At 41.5% G+C, this 16,649-nt stretch overlaps 1 pseudogene; it reads right to left on the bottom strand.

Annotated features, from left to right (window-relative positions):
- Positions 1-13,863, bottom strand: part of LOC129066903 (uncharacterized) — a 38,308-nt pseudogene extending 24,445 nt beyond the window's left edge.
- Between the last annotated feature and the right edge of the window lie 2,786 nt (positions 13,864-16,649).

The following is a 16,649-nucleotide window of genomic DNA, read 5'->3' as shown; positions in this document are numbered from 1 at the left end:
GTTCCCTTTAGTGTCCTAAAAATAGTCACAACATTAAAAAAAATAATAAACATAATTGTATACATCAATGTCTTTTTTTATTGTTCAAATACATTTGTCTCTGTATACATCAATGTCTTATAAAGGGGTATGGTTAATCCTTCTTTCATTACCAATAAACTCTGTAATCTAATGAAAATAGGTTTTCCATTTGTTGTGGACCATTAAATATAGTTAGGGTTGGAAACCTCCCTTTAAGACTGTGGTTATGCTTGGATTCAACAATGCAAATGAGCTTACTAATAAGCATGCTGCACATGCTGCCCTAGAAAACCCAGATTCTGGGCCCGCAATGAAAAAACCCCCACTATTCTGGCCATATTTTCCATCCTCTTCTCATATGTAACATTTTAAAAGCCAACTATACTCACGTACTGGTTGAGGATGCTCCTCACTAACGACAGGTGAAGCCACAGGCAGGTGCGTTCATTTTGGTAGGCCTTAATGAAGTAAGGGTCGCTGAGATCAAACCCTGGGCACCTGTGCATGATGTCAGTGATCACTTGTACTAAGGAAAACCTCTCCTCAGGGTCCACACGTGCTGATAGGCTTCAAAGTAGCAGTCAAGAAACTGCAATTAAGGTCGATAGGCAATAGTGGAGGCTGTCGCGAGCATATGTTCGTGACACAGTCTTTCCCTTAAGTCAGTTGGGCAACTGCTTGGCTGGCTGCCTACTGGGCAACCCAGCACCAAGGAACAGACAAGAGTCACACAAGATAACTATGCTATTCACTCAGCTTTTAGTAAATGCAGGTTCACTCAAAAGAAAACATCAACATACATTAAAATCCTACTCACGAATAATCTAAGAGAAGTATCTCACACACACACACACACACACACACACAATAATCAATGGGGAATAAAGAAACTGAATCCCATAGTCTCGGTCTGCAAGTCTGGGAGACAGCACAGTAGGCAAAGGAGTTGTCAGTGTCTTGCAAGGAAGGACCTCAGGGGCCAGGTGGGCAGTAGGGCAGACAAAGTCCTCAGTCGAGCAGGGCAGAACCTCTGGCAGCTGATACCAAGGGAGATTAGTGTGGCATGGAGCAGAGCTCTGATGCGTGGAGTGAGCTCAGCTGTCTCAGCAGTGGTCTGGAGCCTACCTCACTTATATCTTGAAAGTAGTGTACTCTACCCTTCTGGGTCACTTGATAGATGTTTTGGCACCCCTGATACCAAGTGGGGAATTTTCCCAGGAGCCTATCTGTGGGTGGTCCTGCTCTGCAGACATGGCTATTCTGGTCATGTGTGCAGATGCCTTAGGTGTGTCTCCTTGCTATATGTGTCTAGTGTGACTTAGGTCATTTCCCTCTTGAACCAAAGTGTCATGGCAGACTGGCAGCCATCTTGGTTGACATGAGTGACGCTACTTTGTTTTATATACTTTTATGCTATCTTGATCAGATCAATGACATTTTATTGGTTCTGCTCTCCACAGAGGCAATCCTCGGTCCCAGCAAAGAGAGGTAAGGCACCACCCACTCCATGCTTTGGAAAGACCCTGGGCACTAGCAGAAGAGAGACAGTGCTGAATCTCTGGGTGCAGGCCTGGTGTAGGTAGCTGCAGCATCAGTGCAACTCAGAGCTATCAGTAAACTGGCAGACAGACTTATGGAGGGCAAGGGAAAGAACACTCTGTCTCCTCTTTCTGTGCTCTCCGCAGATAGAAGGGGGTTATATAGTGAATAACATCACATCTAATAATTATAAGCTCCAATCACAGTGCATTCACCATCATTTCATCAAATATATTTATCCTCCACACCTTTCTTCACAGATCCATTCCCTGCTCCTTTGTATTCCATCACCAAATGTAGGCAGGCAGCCTTCTCCCTTCAGTCCCCTTTCTGAACTTTTCTCTTTAGTAGTCTGTCCAAATTTCACCTATGTAGGAATGATGGGGAGTATGATAGAATGGAAGATGGAGGGGGAATGTCCCCCCAAGTACAAAGGCATTTATTCCAGACTGGACTCCACCAGGAAGGGCCTGGGGTACAGACTGTCAAAAGCGTTCAGGAAGCTCCTTTTCTTGTGGTGTTCACAAGCCTTTTCTAAACACCAAAGAAAGCTTCCACACACTATTCATTCTCAGTGTGGGAATTCAGAAAGAGATGCTCTTTATTTCATTTTTACATTTGTCTAGGAGCTTAAGGAATTTCTGTTCTGTATGTAAATTCTATTTGTATGTGGTTAGTCATGGTGTTAATCAGGAAAAGCTCTTCAGAGATCACTGGGCTGGAATCCCAAATAGGAACCTAAGGGTAAGTGAAGGAAGTGGTTCTAAACAATTTAATTACTGTTTTAGAGTTGTCTTAAAACCCTCATTGGCCTTAGAAATTCTTACTTTTGGAGACCCTGTCCCACATTATATTAAATATATTAAAAATGTACTTACATCCTCCTAATTCCAAAACCAGATAAAGAAAGGAAGTTATAGGCCAATATTCCTGGTGAACATAGATGCTAACGTCCTCATAAAAGCTTAGCAAACTGGATCCAGCAATACATTAAAAAGGTAATAAACCATGATAAAACGGGATTTGTTCTGGGGTTGCAAGATCTGCAAATCAATAAATGTGATACACCACATAAACAAAAGGGAGGATAAAAACCACATGATCACATCAATAGAGGCAAAAAAAAAGTATTTGATAAAATCCAGCACCCATTTATGATAAAAACTCTCAGCAAAGTGGGAATACAGGGAACATAATTCAACATAATAAAGGCCATATATGACAAAACCACAGCCAACATCACCTTCAATGGGCAAAAACTACTAGTGCTTCCCATAAGATGAGGAACAAGACAGGAATGTCTGGTTTCACTTCTTATTCAGCATAGTACTAGAAGTCCTAGCCACAGCAACCAGACAAGAAGAAGAAATAAAAGGCATCCAAATTGGAAAGGAAGAAGTAAAACTGTCATTATTTGCAGGTGACATGATACTGTATATAGAGAACCCTAAGAATTCCACCAAAATAACTACTACAACTGATAAATGAATTCAGTGAAACACCAGGAGACAAAATAAATATCCAGAATCGGTTGCATTTTTATACACCAATAATGAACTCTCAGAAAGGGAAACTAAGAAATCAATCCCATATACTATTTATTAAAAAAAAAACAATCTAGAAATAAATTTAACCAAGGATATAAAAGACCTGTACTTGGAAAATGACACTTAAGAAAGAAATTGAAAAAGATAGAAATAAGTGGAAGTATATACTGTGTTCATGGATTGGAAAAATTAACATCATTAAACTCTCCATACTACCCAAAGCAATCTATAGGTTTTATACAATTCCTATCAAGATACCAATGGCATATTTCATAGAACTATAACAAATATTCCAAAAATTTATATGGAACCACAAAAGACCCCAAATAGCCACAGCAATCTTGAGAAAGAAGAACAAAGTTGGAGGAATCATGCTACCTGGTATCAAACTATACTACTGTACAAGGCTATAGTAATCAAAACAGTTTGGTACTGGCAAAAAAAAAAACAGACATATAGATCAATCGAACAGAATAGAGAACCCAGAAATAAACCCACACATTTATAGTCAATTAATACTTGACAGAGGAGGCAAAAACATACAATGGGGTAAAGACAGTCTCTTCAATAAATGGTTTAGGAAAAATTGGGCAGATATGTACAAAAAATAAAACTAAACCACCTTTTTACACCATACACCAGAATAAACTCAAAATAGATTAAAGACTTAAATGTTTCAGGTGGAGGCTGACCTTAGCCTGCACCACCCAGAAAACCCCAGGGCCAGTGCACCCAGTGGACAGCTACAGACCACACTGGAGCACCACCACCCTGACCCTGTACTGCTGATCCTCCAAGGCAGGCAGAGGTTGGTGACATTTCACCAACCTCTATTTTGTTGATTATGCTATTACAGTTGTCCTGACTTCTCCCCTTTTGTCCCCCTCCACCCAGTGTCCCTCACTCCCTCAGGCAGTCCCTCTAACAATGTGCATGTCATGGGTCATGAGTATAAGTTCTTTGGCTGCACCATCTCCTACACTGTACTTTACATCCCCATGGCTATTCTGTAACTACCTAATTTGCACTTCTTAATCCCCTCATCTTCCCCTATTCCCCCACATCCCCTCCCATCTGGCAACCTTCTGGTAACTAACTTCTTATCTCTTGCTTTTAACTTGCTTATCTCTTGCAGTGGTCACAGCCACTCCTTGCAGCTGACTAGCCTGGCTAAATCCCTCCCATTGATCTGCCAACAGCAACCAAGGCTCAACTACAGGAGGAGGATGTACTCAGCCCACACAAAATGTGCACTTTGAATACCCAGCTTGGGTGATAGTGGAAGCTCTGTCACTGGACCCTACAGGACATCTACTGCATTAGGCCACAGTGCCAAGACACAGAGTCAAAGCTGTTCTATGTAATATAAAGGAAAAACACAGGGAGGCTGCCAAAACGAGGAGACAAAAGAAAACAAAACAAAACATGGCCCAAATGAAAGAACAGATCAAAACTTTAGAAAAACAGCGAAATGAAATGGAGATAATCAATCTATCAGATGCAGAGTTCAAAGCACTGTTTATAAGGATACTCAAGAAAATTAGTGAGGATGTAAGCAGCATAAAAAAGACCCAATCAGAAATGAAGGATACACTAGTTGAAATAAAGAATAATTTACAGGGAAACGACAGTAGAATGAATGAAGCTGAGAATCAAATCAATGATTTGGAACATAAAAAAACAAAAAACAATTATCCAGAACAAGAAGAAAAAAGAATCCAAAAAAATGAGAATAGTGAAAACTTCTGACACAATTCTGAGACAATTTTAAGAGGTCCAACATTTGCCTCACAGGAGTGCCAGAAGGGGAAAAGAAAGACCAAGAAATTGGAAATCTATCTGAAAAAATAGTGAAAGAAAACTTCCCTAATTTGGTGAAGGAAATAGACATGCAAGCCCAGGAAGTGCGGAGAATCCCAATTATGATATATGCAAAGAGGCCCACTCCAAATACATCATTATTAAAAGGTCAAAGTTTATAGAGAAAGCTAGATTCTTAAAAGCAAGAGATAAGAAGTTAGTTACCAGAAGGTTGCCAGATGGGAGGGGATGTGGGGGAATAGGGGAAGATGAGGGGATTAAGAAGTGCAAATTAGGTAGTTACAGAATAGCCATGGGGATGTAAAGTACAGTGTAGGAGATGGTGCAGCCAAAGAACTTATACTCATGACCCATGGACATGCACATTGTTAGAGGGACTGCCTGAGGGAGTGAGGGACACTGGGTGGAGGGGGACAAAAGGGGAGAAGTCAGGACAACTGTAATAGCATAATCAACAAAATATAATTTAAAAAGACTTAAATGGTAGATTCAAGACCATAAAAATCCCAGAAGAAAACACAGGCAGTAAAGTCTCAGACATTTCTTGTAGCAATATTTTTTCTGATATAGCTCCTTGGGCAAGGGAAACAGAAGAAAAAAAAATAAACAGATGGTCTACATCAAACTAAAAAGTTTTTGCACAGCAAAGGAAACCAGAAACAAAATGAAAAGACAACCTACTGAGTGGGAGAACATGTTCACCAATATATCCGATAAAAGGTTAATATCCAAAGTTTATAAAGAACTTATAAAACTCAACACCAAAAAAACAAACAACCCAACTAAAAAATGGGCAAAGGATCTGAATAGATACTTTTCCAAAGAGAACATACAGATATATGAAAAGATGTTCAATGTCACTAATCATCAGAGAAATGCAAATTAAAACTACAATGAGATATCACCTCTAACTGTCAGGATGTCTGTCATCAGTAAATCAACCAAAAAATGTTGGTAAGAATGTGGAGAAAAGAGAACACTTGCATGCTGTTAGTGGGTGTGCAGATTGGTGCAGCCACTGCAGAAAGCAGTATGGAGTTAGCTAAAATAATTAAAGATGGAACTGCCTTATGATCCAGAGATTTCCCTATGTTCATTGCAGTGTTATTTATAATAGCTAAGCTATGGAAACTACCCAAGTGCTCATCAGTAGATGAGTGGATTCAAAAGCTGTCGTACACTTACATAATGGAATACTACTAAGCCATAAAAAAGAAGGAAATCTTATATTTTGTGACAGCGTGGCTGGACCTGGAGAGCATTATGCTAAGTGAAATAAAACAGTCAGAGAAAGACAAGTATTATATGATTTCACTTATATGTGGGATCTAATGAGCAAAATAACCTAACAAACAAGACAGAAACAGACTCATATTTACAGAGAACAGACTGCCAGCTGTCAGAGTGTTGGAAGGTGGTGGGGCTGGGTAAAAAAGGTGAAGGGATTAAGCACAAAAGAAAGAAAACCACATAGACACGGACAACAATATGGTGGCTACCAGCGGGAAAAGAGGTTTGGGAGGAGGTAGAGGAGGGTAAAAAGGGGATAAATGGTGTTGGAAGGGGGATTAGTGGCTTGGGATGGTGAACACACAATACAGTGTACAGATGATGTGATGGTGAATTGTGCACCTGAAATCTGTGTAATTTTGTTGACCACTGTCATCTCAGTAAATTCAGTAAAAAGAAAAAAATGCACTCACATCCCAATCAGATTTTTTTCTGTGAAAATGTTAAATGATATGTATTATTTTGCTTTTCAAATTATTTGGCTATGAGCAACACATTTAATTAATGATTGCCTATAACTTCTGCACAGTATATACCTGGGGATTCTTATGAAGTGAGAAAATCTGGTCCCCAACTTGTTTTCAAATGTAATGAGAAGTTTATAAGTGCTCAGTTAACAAAGTTTTTACATTTTAGAGACATATAATTAGGCATTTATTGATATTTATTTTGTATTTTCTTTTCTTACTTTGGAGTAATGCATGTTTTCTTTCCCCCCTCAGATCTCAAACATTTTCAGTGGTCCCTGAAAAGCAATTAAATCCTAGACACCCAGTCTATATTGCCTGATGGATAAATCGGTTCTGACTGGAAGCTTTTGAACTTTCATTCCCACTGGCCTTAGAGTGGAACACATCCCTTCCGTCTGCTAAAAGAATCTAACATACCCTCCCTCAAGGTTTTAGTTCAAGTTATCTCTTCCGAACGAGTCTTTTTTGACAAGCTTTTCTCATGGAGGTTTCATTCTTCTGAGAGGCCTCAGCTCCTATGGCAGCCATATTACCAAAACACATAGGCGTGCCCAGTGTATGCATTTAATGGACAGCAAGGAGTGAATTGTTGAGGTTGCAATTTCTACCGACCCAACAGCCTAACACACTTTGAGATGCATTAGAGAAAGAGTATGTTTTGCTTTCTTGGGTATTGGTCTTCCTGGTAGTTTGAGGTCAGAAAGTCAGGCCTCTTTTTAAAAAAACTAAAAAATTTCCTAAAAGAAGGTGAGCCCCTCTCATTGTATAGTAGCTAAGAAAGCAAAATGGAAAGAACAGAGAAGTTGTAAGCCCTCTTGACTATAGGAGGCACTTGCACAAAGGCACGAGGATAAAGGAACAAAGGGCAGGAAAACTAAGACTTTGTCTCCTTCTTGCCAGTCATGGCTTCTGAGGCTCCCGGGGGGAGGTGAATACTTGGGAGCTAATAGCAGAGTAGGAATCCATGCCTTATTAATAGACGTCCAATAGCTGAGGGTTTCAATGCTAAAAGCTCAAAGAGGGAGAGCCTGGGGCACTTTATTTAGCATCCAGGTTTTTCAGGATCTCCTTTGGAAAACAGTCTAAGGGACTTGGGTCGACCAAAGGGGGCTAAAAGCTCAGGGCACAGAACACACTCCCCTGGTTAGATGCTCCACATCTTGAGGTGTGAAATGAAGGAAGGTGGAGATCCCTTTGCCTTGCAGGGTGACCTAAATTACCTCTTCTGCCCACAGAGCTCTACTCTAGAATTACATTCAATTATTAAACAGCAGAAGACAAAGCAGAAACAAGGGAGTGACTAGTCGGGGTCACTCAGTATAGCCAAGGAGAATTAGGAAGAAACAATTACTCCCCTAAATCATCCTGGGCTAACTGGGATCATTTTGCTGGGCCAGGGCAATCCCAGGAGCTAGTTTGTTGCGTTTGTATTGCCTTGACCTGTTTTTGTACAAAGAGCCCTATTGTTTGGTTACTTGGCAGGATAAGCTCGAGGAGGGTTCTTGCTGGTGATTCAAATCTGGTGATAGCAGGTTGCAGAAGCCAGTGCTCAGCTGCCACGCTCACTTTTGTTTGGATAGGATTGACAGATTTAGCAAATAAAGACACATGTCATATAGTTAAACATTAATTTCTGATAAACAACGAATACTTTTTTAGGATAAATATGTCCCAAATATTGTCATATTTTACCTGGCAACTCTAGTTGTCAAGAAGGAAAATGTGGCTCTTTTTTAAATTGATAAGGCCTTTTCAAGCTTTGGCTTCACTCTTGAGAAGCTCTCAGATGGAGCCTTGCATAATTTTGTTATAAATTCTTTCCCCACAGGGGTAGGACCATGATCTTTCCACCTCACAGGTTCCATTTAGTATCTGTTTGCTAACTGGCCCATTTCCATGTAAACTCTGGGCTGGTATTTGTCTAAGAAGTCTTCCTAACCTGTCAAATGTCACCTGTGTGTGCCAAGGGCCAACTCGCAGGCAAAATAATATGTGGTACACAGTGATGGTAGGCAGAAAATATTGGAGAAAATAGAAAAATGGACAGAATGATCTCAAAACTTTATATTATTTTTAGGTCAAAGGTTTTTTTTTTAAATTTCTAGGATTTAAGAAACATTTAAAGATCGTATTTCAGAGCAAATCAAAGTGCAAAACAGAAAATCAATGCTAGATGCAACCTGTCAACAGAATTTTTTTTTTTTTTTTTTTGAAGTGCTCCAAACATTAATTCAACTGAAAATGTGTCCTCTGGTGGCTGCAGGGAGAATAAGCAGTTGGTACAAGTGTCACTTAGGAGCTGGTACAGCTGACAACTGGCTTCTCTAAGGGTCCCTTAATCTACCTAAATTGATGCCAGCTCTAATTTTATGAGTGTTTATATATAATGTAGTTGTTTTAAGAATTTAAGACAACCCAATGTGTTTGAGCAATTCTTAACAAGCTAGTGATTCCAATATATTTAACAATCAAAAACAGCTGAGGAAACTTGGCAGCAGAACCAGTGCTGGGGGAAATCAATTGCACTCTAGATAAAAATCTGGTTTATCCATTAAAAATAGGCTCTTTTGACAGAATTTCTGATTTAGAAGACCACATTTTACGATTTTGGCACATCTGTGTTTCTATGGGGAACTTATTCTTAGGGTAGAAAGGAAGGAGTTATTTGCAATGATTGTTTTGTGTTAAAATAATTTCATGTTCTATAAAAGAAACTAGTGGCGAGCCCTGGTTGCTTAGCACAGAATGAACCTTAAGCTGGAGTGTGAGGAAATCTGTTTGTTTGTTGTTCAGTCCACTCTGCCCTTCTCGTCTTTTCTGCCATCAGGTCCACCTGGAGCCTCCACGGGGTGCCTAGAAGCACTAAGAAGGAAAAGTGGGGAGAGAGCGTACAGAATAGGGGGCTCTTCAAAATTCATCTCTGGACCCATAAACTTGTCAAGTTTGAGGACTGTGTCTTATTTACAATTAATGCAGCTTTTCCACTTCTTACACTATGAGTCTAACTGTCTTATTTACTCAGTTGACCTTACAGTGCTAACTGGCAGATAGATGCAAACTCTGTAGAGGCCAGTTACCTTTGAAAAGAAGAGCCATTTTCAAAGCCTGGGGCTTGCACCCTTGAAGCCCAGCCAGTTTTTTGTTTGTTTTTTTTTTTTTTAACTGGGTAACCTACATCTCTATGAGTAACAGACCAGAGAGTAGATGAAATGGTAAACCATCTCTTCTACTAGGAAAACAATGCAAAGAAAACACATCCACTTCCCTATCTTCTGACGACATGATAGTGCACTGCCACCTGGCTTCCACCCCTGTACCCCTTGGAAGAGCCCTGGAACGCAGGCCATGGCTGCCTAATGGCTGAGCCCACTGCTTGCCTTTTAGGAGTCATCTTTCTGGATGTTCACTGCATCCTTCATGAGTAACCATCGTCTCCTAATTAAAACATATTCTTTGCCGTTGGCTTTCAGAACAAAATTCCTTCTTTTTTTCTCAGTCTCTTTGGCTGCTCCTTCTTATTCCTCTCCTGGATTCTTGTCCCATGACCTTACTCTTAAAAGTAAGTGTTACTCAGGAACCCATTTCGGACACCTCTGGCTTTTTCTAGTCATTCTGACTCATTACTGTGGTTCAACTTCCACATTCATGCCTTAGCTCATACCTGCTCCTGAGTTTCAAAACTACAGCACTCCCAAAACATTCACACCTGGGTTTTTAGAAAACTTCCCTCACATGCCTTGTATCCTAGACTCAGCATTATTTTCCCTCTAACGTGCCCCTCCTCCTGCTTTCTGTTTCAGTTAAGAGCCTCCTCTCTGATCCTCCTGAGGAAGTCATTTTAATTTCACCTTTGTTTGCCCACTTCAACATCTAGTCTTCAAAGCCTGTCATTTCCACTTCAGCAAAGTGCTCTCAAGCCTGCTCCTCCTCCCCATTCCCACTCCTACATCCTTGGTGTGGGCCCCTCTTAACTCTTTGGTACCTGCTGTAATAATAACTGAATTTTCTCCAGGAGTTTTCTATTCCAATCCATTCTCCATGCTGACACCCACCCAGCTCTGATAGGACAGCAAAGCTATAATCGCATCTCTCCTCTACTGAAACTCACCAATGCCTTTCTTTTGTTATAAGATACCCTCTAAATGATAACACGGATTAGCAGGCCCTTCACAGGCTGCTCACAAATCACCTGTTCACCTTGTTTCCCAGCATGCCTTTACATCGGAACCATAGCAGTCTTCTTGACATTCTCCGGACTCACTATCCCCATTTTATACCTCCTGACGTTGCTAATGCTGAATCCTTTGCTTAAGAATCTTTCCTTCTCTGACAGACAATATCTTATTCATCTTTTAGTAACAAAAACAAATACCTATTCCTCTGGGAAGACTGGCAAACATTTTCTTTACTCCGACAGCCCCCCACAGGGCAAATCCCTCCCTCCACGGGGTCCCTATGGCTCTTGCATGTGCTGCTGGTTTATAGTTTTTGCTGAGAGATCGGATCGATGTTAATAGGCTAGAAATTCCTTAAAGATATTCTCTTATATATAGATGTTTCCCAATGCCTGGAACAGTACTTGGTACAGAGTAAATAATTAATGCTCGATGAATAAACTCCCACCAGTCAGTGATCATCAAAAGGGCAGTAATCCATGCTAAGGACACACATGAAGAGTACTTTTTCATGTATTGCTGGGATATGAACCGTTAACGACAGGGTGATGATTTAGTAACTTGCTGTTTTATTGCTTTAAACCTACCCTGGTAACTTGTTGCACCAAGTACTCCTTGTCCAACTGCTCTCCCCAACCAACACATGGCATACACTTCGAAAGGCCGCCATAAGGTCAGTTTGTTTAGCAGACTGAGTGTTGTCCCCACAGGACAAGGAGTGTGAATAGAGTCATCTTTCATTCTTACTTAAAAGGGAGCTGCCCCAAATGACCCACTGAATTTTTTTTTTTTTAAATACTGAGTTTTACAAGAATGTTTAGCTGAATTTCGTTTTCTAGGCAAGAATACCTGCCGCTTGTTTTCTAGGAGAGCTGCCTCCCAGGGCCACATGTCATACAGGACAGCAAATCCGTCCACTCCTGTGTGGGCCCATCCCCAGTCCTGGCCAGTACTTGACTTGCTGCCCTCTTTGTGACCTGGAAAAGAAGTGATGACAGTGACCAGAGCCAGGCCTCTCTCCATGAAGCTATTCCTGTTAGAAATGCACCCTTGGATTGTCAGCTCCATCTTGGGAATGAAAACTGAATCTGCAACTGGGATTCCTAAATCAGTCACAGAGCCATCAGCAGAGACAGAGCCCTAAGTTCATACTTCCTGACTATTAAGTCAACGGGGTTTTATTTTTACTTTATAATTTTAGTTTTAACAACTAATTTCAGAAATACAACCAAGTTCATATAACATAAAATCTTTACTAGAATGTCCTTAAACCTATAATTTTTAAAGGCAAAAAATATATTTTTCCTTCTCTGAAACTTGGTGGTTTAAAAACAAACCCAGTTTAACCTGCTATTTCAATTGATGCTAACCAAATCAAAAATTTTCAGAGAAGTTTCTAAGATAGTCTTTAATCATGTTAATCACAAACTTAAATAAATAAATATAATCATTGTCATTATTCAGCTAAAATATTTTCCCACTATATTAATGTTAGTTTTCACTATCAGCAAGATTATTGCTTTAAATTTTTCAGTGCTCTATTTCTCAGTAGAATGAAATACTAACAAGTAAGAGCTTTTCAGGGGCTGAAGGTAGAATGTAATAATTATCAAGTATGCGATGGCTACTGAACACAAGAGAAAGTGTGTGATCAGGACTTTTTCTAGCAGCAGTTGGGAAATCATTTAGCAGAGAATGGCTGTACACCTACCAGCTCAGCTGAAAGGTGCTCCTGTGGGTAAATGACTACTACGTGTGTCAAGCAAATTAAATTCTTAGCAGCTTGAAGTAGTCTCATTGTATTATAAATTATCATCAACAAAGATGATGCATTAGGGTGAGGAGAACCAGTCGGGATAAAAGCTAAGAGCCAGAGTTAAATGCCCTGGAATGCTGGATGCCATCACGATCTCCTGGGAGTCAGGTCCCAGGTGTCCTGCAGCAAAGGCAGGACAGAGTGCAATCCAGTGTTAAATTATTTCTGTCTAGGATCTGAAAGGTTAATTGTCAAACAGTCTTCAAGCAGAGTTTTATAACAACATGACTATGAACTGTCCTTCATTATAGTTTAATATATTATAAAATAGCATAAACCCTTGCTAAATTTCCCTTCAGGTATTACAATGTACATTACCTAGAAACTCTAAGTTCTTTCCAAATGTAATGCTAATGCCATCATATTATTTCAAAATAAATACTTACCTCATCTATTTCTCAAATTGGATAAAGTTGAGTAGTGCCAGAAGGAAGAGAGAATACAGATTATGGGTTATTTGATTACCCTGAGTAATGATTTCTCCCTCTGGGGCTTGTCTGGCATTTTCCCAGCCAGATCTTCTTGCATCTGGTGATTTTCTGTTAGGAACCCAGGGATGTCTCTGCCTCTCACTGCAGCTTCCCAAGGTCAATCACTTTTTTGTCACGTAAAAAAAAAAAAAAAAAATCACTGATTTCACTTGCTTACTTTGCTTCCCTCCGGGCCCTGCATGGCACTCCCTGCACCCAGCGGGTGATGCAGAAATGCTGCTGCGCAGCGAGTAGAGTCTAACCCACAGTAAGAATTATAACCAAGCCCTGAGAGCACAGTCAGTCTCCAACAAACGGGGCACTCAAGCTGGAGACAGAGCTGTATCATTTCTAATGTGGGTGTGTGTTGGGGAGGTGCATGTGCTTACTGAATTTTCAAGAACTACTGGATATGCATTTATATCTTGAGATGGGAGGTGTTAAAACAAGCCCTTAGTGTTTTTTGTTTTAGTTGGTTGACTTTTAAAAATCTGACTTCTGACCTTTTTCTTTCTCAATGTAATGGCTGGCTACAAGCAGCAGTTCTGTCTCCAGCTCCTGAAGATCACTCAAGGCTTCATCATACAGGACATGTGCCCCTTGCTGGTCCTGGGTGTGGACGTAGCCAGCTTCTGTGCTCTAATAGTCATCCTGGTTCTCCACTTCTGAGAACTCCATGCATTGGGTGCTGTGGATCTGGGGAAACAAAGCCATGCCTGCAAGTTACCAGAGACAGGAGGGCTGTATTTTACCAGCCCAAATGGCAAGCAGTGGGCTTCTTCTCCCACGCGTAGGACTGTAGACATGCTGAATGTATGAAGAGCTGTGTGTAGAGAAAAAGATATCAGCAAAGAATGTTGGCAGGGAAGGGTAGTTTCTGAGCTAGATAACTAGCTGGTTAAATTGTTCTGATTAACTCAATATTACCTGGGAAAAGGCAATAGAACTAACCGAGTGTCAAAGGTGGTCTCTGAGGTCACGATGCCCACGTTCAGGTCCTGGCTCTGCCAGGATCTCACCTTGGACAAGTCACTCAGCTACCCTTAGCCTCTGTTTCCTCACCGGTAACATGCGGACACTGCAACAATAGGGAGTACATAACACTGTGCACACGAGGCACTGCCGACCTATAAATGTTACCCGCTAAAGGTATTTGGTTTTAATCTTCTGAATACTTCTAAAAGCATTAATATAATCTCATGTCTTAGTAATATACTGGGTTGAATAGATTCCTCCCAAAAACTCATGTCTACCTAAAACCTGTGATTGTCACCTTATTTGGAAATAAGAGTTTTCGCAGACGTACACAAGTTGAGATGAGGACACTCTGGATTAGAATGCACCCTAATCCAATGACTGGGGTTTTTATTAAAGAATGAAAACTTGGAGACAGCTACATATCAGGGGAGGCTGCATGAAGACAGAGGCGGAGAGGTTGTAGTGATGAACGTTCAAACCATGGAATGCCAAGGGACATCCAGGATGGCTGGCATCTACCAGAAGCTAGAAGAGGCAAGTAAGGATCCTCTTGGAAGCCTTCACAGAGATCCTGCTGACCCCCTGATTTTGGATTTGTAGCCTCTAGAACAGTGAGAGGATAAATTTCTCTCCCAATTGTGGTGAGCCACCCATTTTTGTAGTGTATTGTTATGGTGGCCCTAGGAAACTAATACTTACAAGTAATGTTAGTTTTCCAATCATAATTTTATTTTTCTTAGATGACTGAGGACCTGTTGCTTTCTAAGAATCATTCTAATCCTAAATCTCACAACTTCAAACTTCTCCATTCTTCCCAAGCTTCTGAATCCCCCCCACCCCTCCCCTGTGCCCAGCCTCCTTCAGTCTCAGCAGAAGCGCCCTCCCATCCCCCGCCACTTCCCCACTCACACACACAGACCCAGTGCACTCACACCCCTCTCTCCTCCTTCCTCCTGCACTGTAGTGCACGATTCCCTTCCCGTTCTCCAAGGCCATTCCCTCCCTGTGCTTTGGATCCCCATCCCCTCCCACCTCTGATACATCCTTTCTCCTTGGATACCCAACTCCTCTCCACCAGGTATATCCCAGTTGATACTGAAACATGCCCATGTCCCTCTCATTTTTAAAACCTCACACCCTTCCTCAGGCTCCACCTCATGTCTCTCCTCCTCCTCAAGCTCCAGCCTCCTTAGATGTCATCTGAACTCACCGTCTCCATTCGCTCACCTCCTGTCCTCACCCATTGCCATCTGGGGCCCACCCCCATCAAGCCACTTTTACTATGACCAACAATGCCCTTTTCTCCAAATCCATCAGGCTTTCTTCTTAATTTACGTGATCTCTCAGACCCACTCTCTTCCCCTGGCCTCCCAGGACTCCACACTTTCCTTGACCTTGTCAACTTTCCAGCTGTCCCTTCTCTGATGCTTGAGGTGTATTTTTCTCTCTCAGGTTATTAAATGGTGACCACACTCAAGTCCTCATCCGAGGACCTCATTTTCTCTGCCTACATTCCTTCCTTAGGAGACAGTACACTTTCATAGCTGAGATTACCTTCTTTAGACCATTTGCTCCCCAACTTAGGTCCCCAATCCAGGCCTCCGAGAGCTCCAGATCCGCATATCCAATTACCTATTCGGCATCTGTTCCTGGGCATCTCAAAGGGCCCTGACATTTAACATGATCAAACTGTGTGATCTTCCCCCACAAACCGAGGCTGTCTCCACCCGCCCCATTTTTGTAAGTAGCACCGTCACCCATCCACTTCCTCCAGCCTGAATCATTCTGCGCCTCATTCTGCCTCGCCCTGCATGTCCAGTTCAGTGCCGAGTTCTGTTGATTTTACTTCCTGTCTCTCAAATCCATCTACTTCTCTCAGTCTCACCACCCACTGCTGTGGTCCAAGCTGTTATTATCTTTCACCGGGATTAGTCTAGGCGCTTCTAAACTGGTTTAACCTCTAATTGTTCTATCCACATTTCCTCTTGCTTTCCTTCCTCTCCCTTTTACTCACTGCTGGCAGATCTTTGAGAAATGCAGTTTTGATTGTCCTTCCTCCTCCCCTTTAATTTCTCTAAAAGGTACCTCATTGCTCACAGAATAAAGCAAAATGCTCTAGTAAGGCCTGCGGAGTCCAGCCTCTGTCTATTTCTCTCCAGTGGTTCTCAACCAAATGTGACTTTGTTCCCCAGAAGACATTTGGTGATGTCTGGAGACGTTTTCGGTTATTGCACTTGGGGAAAATTGCTCCTGGCAGCTAGGAGTTAGAGACCAGACACGCTGCTGAATATTCCAGAATGCGCAGGACAGCCTCCCATAACAAAGAATTATCAAGTTCAAAATGTCAATATGGACAAGGTTGAGGCCTCTTTTGCTTTGCTTTCCATGAGGATTGTTGTGTCCCAGCCACTTCATGTCTTCTTTTGGTTTCTAATGGGTTCATGCTCCCTCTGGCCACAGGTCCTTTGCACAGACTATCCCTCTCCATGGAAAGGTTTCCCTCCCCATTTGCCTATGTAAAG

Source organism: Pteronotus mesoamericanus, unplaced genomic scaffold (genome assembly GCF_021234165.1).
Source record: "Pteronotus mesoamericanus isolate MK-2021 breed Mesoamerican mustached bat unplaced genomic scaffold, CSHL_Meso_final contig_20, whole genome shotgun sequence".
In the NCBI taxonomy this organism is placed as follows: Eukaryota; Metazoa; Chordata; class Mammalia; order Chiroptera; family Mormoopidae; genus Pteronotus; species Pteronotus mesoamericanus.
The sequence above is the reverse complement of the archived record's forward strand: the minus strand, read 5'-3'. Positions and strand labels throughout refer to the sequence as shown.